The sequence below is a fragment of the Pantherophis guttatus genome, chromosome 5 (genome assembly GCF_059756535.1).
Source record: "Pantherophis guttatus breed Tessera chromosome 5, ASM5975653v1, whole genome shotgun sequence".
Classification (NCBI taxonomy): Eukaryota; Metazoa; Chordata; class Lepidosauria; order Squamata; family Colubridae; genus Pantherophis; species Pantherophis guttatus.
This window is the reverse complement of record NC_142067.1, coordinates 59885053-59891052: the sequence shown is the minus strand read 5'-3', so window position 1 is coordinate 59891052 and position 6000 is coordinate 59885053. Positions and strand designations below refer to the sequence as shown.

Sequence of the window (6000 nt, the reverse complement as noted above, 5' to 3'; positions counted from 1 at the left end):
TTCCATATAAGAAGATAATATGCTTTAGCCAGAAATCTGTGTTAGGTTCTTAACTTATGTTTCTATGTTATGTTAAAACGTAAGTATTTTTTATATTTTTATACAAGAAAAGTAACTCCAATACCACCACCGCTCCCATCCAAATATTCCTGAGATCTGATGTATTTTCTACTTTCATCTTGCTATATCTAACATTCTAGGTAGAGAGAACTTGATTTGTTTTTAATACAACAGCATTTTTAGTAGCATTTTTCTTTCTCATACTTCACTGCTACAAAACTAGCAGTAGATTAGCTCAGCAACAAAGCACTGCTAATGTTATGAGAAGGCCTGAGCTGCTTTCCATTTGGTACAAAATTCTTACCTAGAAATGCTTTCAGTGTAGCGTTGAGATTATACTTCTCAAGAACTGACTTGCAAAGGCATCTGAAAAGTATCTGCATTGTACTGCAGATAATTGGATGTGAACCTCTATGGTTGAAGTTAGGTTCTAGGGATCAATTGGACTCCTGCTGCTTTGCGACATCCCTGCTTGAGCTGCTTCATTTTGTTGCTGGATGGTGATGGAGTCTCCAAAGAAGTTAATTTTTGTAGACTTTAACCTGCTTTTATGTAACAATGAATCTGTTCACTTCAGGAATTCATGGACACCATGGAAACCATGGGTCTATTCCAGATTATTGAGGATCTCATACTCGTGGTCACACATTAAATCTTGTGGGGAGGCATATCTTCAGGCTGTTGAGATGAAATATGAAGATAAAGGATGCTACAATTAATCCCCTGGTCATGTCACTCTTATTGCTTTTCAGCTGGCCAGTGCTGGTGTCAGGGTTCCAAGTAACACCCCCAACGAAAGAAAACTCCAAGGCTTGAGTTTCCTCAAAGTTCCATTTTATTAGAGATGTTATATTGGCACATCTGTGAAAACCCGAATCTGAAAGCTTCCAGGTTTTCCCCACCCAAATGAAAGTTCAAGTCCCTGCCCAACACCCACATGTCCATCACATGTTCCAATCAAAGCACTATCCCAACTGGAGATGCCTCCCAGTTCCAGCCATCCAGGTGCAGGCCAAGATGTCCTTGACTTTCTGAGAAAGGAATGTTGTTATGACTATATGTCACCAATGGTCCATGCAATCCCCCCACCCAGTTTCCCACAGTAGTAAATGTGGCAGGCCTGAAGAGATCCAATGAAAAAGATGGCTTCCAGGCCTGACAGCTGGCTCTCCCCATGGAAAGCTTAGGTGACTTATGAACCCTGATGGGGAAATTTGAATTTTTTTTCTGGAGATCTGTAGGCTGTGTGGAATGTTCAGGGTCTTAGATCAGATTGCTCCTTTATGTGCTTTCCCTGTTTGTTGATCTTGAGTGACTTCCTATTTTTCCAAGATCAGAAGACACCTGAAAGGACAGAATAGATGCGTATAGCATTATTGGAGGGTGATAAAGAGTGAATCCAACTGAACACATGTAGGAATCTTCATTAAAGATTATAATGTGATAAGAATGTTGAAGGGGAGAAGATAAAACTGAGATTCTTGACTTGTGGCTTGACATTCTTTACAACTACATGAAGCTGCTAGGTGAGATCATTTATCAGCAAAGAGTAAAGTATCATATGTGCTGATGATAACCAATTGTATATTTGACCCAAGACTTCTGTTGAAGTCTTGTCCCAGTGCCTGAAGGTTCTTGTGTCTGGATGCAGAGGAAGAGATTTAAACTTAATTCTGACCAGACTGAGTTTCTGACTCTGTTGACCCCATGGATTATCCTTCATTAATTCTGAATGGAGTTGCACTTACCTAAGCATGGTTGATGCAGAATTTGAGGATCTTCCTGGAACTATACTTCCTTTTCAGAGATCAGGGGGCAGCTGTGACTAGGGGACTCTGCCCATATTCGTCTAATATGCCCATTGCAACATTTCCTGGAACCAAATCCCTTCTCATTCTCATTCCTGTCTTAGTTACTGTCTGTGTGTATTAGTGCAAAGTGCTATTTATGGGTCTGCCCTTGAAAATTATTTGGAAGTTGCAATTGGTCCAGACTGCAGCAGTGTGGGCAATAATTTGTGCAATTTGGGAACTCCTTTTGTATCTTGCAGATACTTTTTGTTGAAGTATCTTAGGAAGATTGATTTATAAATTCTCTTTTTAAAAGATGCTTCATCTTGCTTTCTGGCACAAGGGCTCAGAAGTTGAGATTGCTTTGCAAGTTATAATCTGTGTGAAATTTGAATTTCTGTATGGTTGGTTGGAGATTAGAGGCTTCTTGGGAAATATCAGGTGACTGGATTGGAATTGTGCTAGTGGATAGGAAAGGTGCTAGTCTTCATTAACTCATTATTTATTATTATTCATCTTCATTAGTGTCTTGTATATAATTGGCACTGTACAGCACTAATGCCCTGGAAATCTGGTGAGGAACAGGATTCTGCTAGAGTGTTAATGCTGTGAATAATCATGGTATGATTAGACTGATTCTAGGTTTAAATAAACTTAATGTCATGAAAATGCCAACACTCTACCATGACTTTCTGTGAAAGAAATTGAATATAGATAAATAACAACCCTAACCCTAACCCTTGAACTTCTTTTCCCTTAGAAACAAGGTACACTGAATAACAATTTCATCCAAATACTCAGCTATACCAATTAATGTCCTATTGGTTTTAACTTTGATCTAAGTCCCATGTTTTGATTTTCAAGTAGAGTTGGAAAGCAAAGCACATATACTTAACATTTGAAACTGAACATAGGGAAACAGATGTTCATCCTGTCGCATGGCACTTGGGTCTCGAACCTGGGCTGTTGGCTTTCCATCTGACAAGCTCAGTGTCTTTAACCGCTAAGCCATCACGAACCCCCCCCCCCATGCTGCTTATGTACCTACCTTTAATAAGTTGGGGTGTTCTCTTATGAAAATAGGAGAGCTTGAATATAAACTGGTAAGTGAGAAGATAAAATATGTTTTCTTTTGAACCAATCATAAAATCAATGAAGAGCACATTCAGTAAACCATACTTCAAGTAAGTAGGGTCTAGCTTTCCTCTGCTTTCCTTGTCCCTTGCCATATTACTATGTAAGTGTACCATGTTACACTTCTTACTATGCTTGGCCTATAAACATGTGTCTGAGTGTGGCTATGTGGGTTGCTAGCCTAACAACACACTCGTGTATTTCAGCTCCTTATTTAAAGTTAGATGTTACATTGCAGGGCACATGTAGCCAGTTAACTGAAATAGTAGCTATGGTTCAACCATTTCATGGGGCTATAGTTATTCAAAAAGATGCATGTTTATTGATCACCCCAAGAGTACAGATCTTCTCAGTCAGTCCTATTTTCTCTTCAATCCTTATACCCTACAGTGGAAGGAAGCTTCATTTTGAAAATATAATAATGAATTTTTACTTTCTAAAAATGTTTTTCTGTACCTCAAGGCTGAACACTTTAAAACTCAGCTAGTCAGGACATACTGTTCTATTCAGAACAGTAAAAAAGTGCTAAAACGATTGTGAGATTCTCTGACATACTTACCTGGGAATGTGGAACTTACTTCTTTTTCTGTTGGATACATTTGTACATGAATGATATGAACAGTTCTAAAAACTGTAGGAGAATACTTAGAGGTTGTTGGGGTCCAACACTCATCAGATTTACCTACCTGGGCCAATGAGCCCATAACCAAATTCTTCATTTTTTATTCTGAAATAATTGTATAAAAATTATTTTTATTAATCATAATGTGCAAAATGTACTTTGATGCATGGCATACAATGTTATGATCTCTCCCCCCCCCAATGCAATTGACCCAGTTTTTAAATTCTCATCAGGTAGGTTGTAACCATTCTATTCTATGGTGTTAATCTTTAAGATATCATTAAGATGACTCAACTGCAGCAGACAGACTTCATTAGGTATCTCAGAACACTATAAAATTCCTTTTAAAATGCATTGAGGAGTTCTTAGGTTAAACAAGGACTAATACAGCTGTAACTATTACAATTCAAATTTCCATTTTGTAAGTAACTATGCAGAAACATTTATGCAAGTAGTGAGAAGGATTGATAAAACATTTTTGTGTCTGCAAGGTAAATGTAAAAAATGTTTGATTTCAAAGGCATTGCCACATATCTCCTGCAATCTCGTCAGGGAGCAGATGTTTGTGCATTCTCTGCCATTATGGAACAGGCTCTCCCTGGATTAGGGTATGTCAAATTTTTCAACTTTCAATTTCCAAACTTTTTACTTTATTTACTTTATTTTGGATTTATATACCGCCCTACTCCCGAAGGACTCAGGGCGGTGAACAGCCAAAAGATAAAACACACATAATACAAAATTTAAAAAACAATGTAAAAGCACATGAAATAATTTGGCCCATACAGATTAAACACCCCTATTGTTTTAAAACAAATTTAAAATTAACAATTAAAAGGAAGTTAGGCCAGGCCAGCCTGTTGAAATAAAAGGTCTTGAGGGCACAGCGGAAAGTGCATAAATCTGGGATCCTCCATATCTCCAGGGGGAGCTCGTTCCAAATGCAGGTGCCCCCACAGAGAAGGCTCTCCCCCTGGGGGCCGCCAGTCGACACTGTTTGGCCGACGGCACCCTGAGGAGCCCCCCTCTGTGGGAGCGTACTGGCCGGTGAGAGGCTACTGGTGGCAGAAGGCGGTCTCATAAGTACCCAGGTCCTAAGCCATGGAGTGCTCTAAAGGTGGTAACAAGACCTTGAAGTGCACTTGGAAGACCACCGGGAGCCAGTGCAGCTCGCGCAGGAGAGGTGTTACATGGGAACGCCACATCGCTCCCATAACCACCCGCGCAGCTGCATTCTGGACCAGTTGGAGCCTCCGGGTGCTCCTCAAGAGGAGCCCCAATGTAGAGAGCATTACAATAGTCCAGGTGGGAAGTGATGAGGGCATGAGTGACCGTGCGTAAGGAGTCCCGATCCAAAAAGGGACACAACTGGCGGATCAGGCGAACCTGATAGAAAGTCCTCCCGGCCACATCCGTCAAATGCCCTTCTAAAGACAGCCGTGAATCCAGGAGAACACCCAAGTTGCGAGCCCTCTCCGTGGGGGCCAACGACTCACCCCCAATAGTCAGTGATGGCACCAACTGACTATATCGGGACGCCAGAAACCACAGCCACTCGGTCTTGGATGGGTTGAGCCTGAGTCTGTTTCTCCCCATCCAGATCTGCACGGCCTCCAGGCACTGGGACATCACTTCAAGGGAATCATTGGGGTGGTCCAGGGTGGAGATGTACAGCTGAGTGTCATCAGCGTACTGATGGTACTTCACCCCGAAACCACGGATGATCTCACCCAGTGGCTTCACATAAATGTTGGACAGAAGGGGTGAGAGGACCGACCCCTGTGGCACCCCACATAGAAGGCGCCTCAGGGTCGACTTCTGCCCCCCTGCCAACACAGACTGCAACTGGTCAGAGAGAAAGTAAGAGAACCACTGCAACACGGTGCCCCCACCCCCAACTCTTCCAGCTGGCACAGCATGATACCATGGTCAATGGTATCAAAAGCCACTGAGAGTTCTAATAGGACCAGGACAGAGGAACAACCCCTGTCCCGAGCCCTCCAGAGATCATCAACCAACGTGACCAATGCCGTTTCCGTGCTGTACCCAGGCCTGAAGCCCGACTGGAATGGATCTAGATAAACCGTTTCATCCAGGTACTGGGGAAGCTGTTGCGCCACCACACTCTCAACAACCTTTGCCACAAAGCACCTCTTTCAAGGTGGCGGGAAAGTCACCCTCACTCAATGAAGCATTAATAATCCCATGGAGCCAGCCTCGTGTAACCTCCCGAGAAGCCAGCACCAACCAGGAGGGACATGGGTCCAATAAACATGTGGCTGCGCTGTCTACCCAGAATCCTGTCCATGTCTTCGGGAGTCACAGGGTCAAACTCTTCCCAGATAACATTCTCAAGACCTGCCTCCATCTTCCCTCCTGAATCTACCCAGTCAG

The 6000-nt window shown here is 42.4% G+C and overlaps 1 long non-coding RNA gene across 2 annotated transcripts in view; it reads right to left on the bottom strand.

Moving 5' to 3' along the window:
- Positions 1–877: 877 nt before the first annotated feature.
- LOC132712475 (uncharacterized) overlaps positions 878–6000 on the bottom strand; it is a 76892-nt gene continuing 71769 nt past the window's right edge. For both annotated transcript variants that reach the window (XR_009623128.2, XR_015734487.1), the window contains one exon: positions 878–1404. This is a non-coding gene — a long non-coding RNA (uncharacterized LOC132712475). The remainder of the gene's footprint in view (positions 1405–6000) is intronic.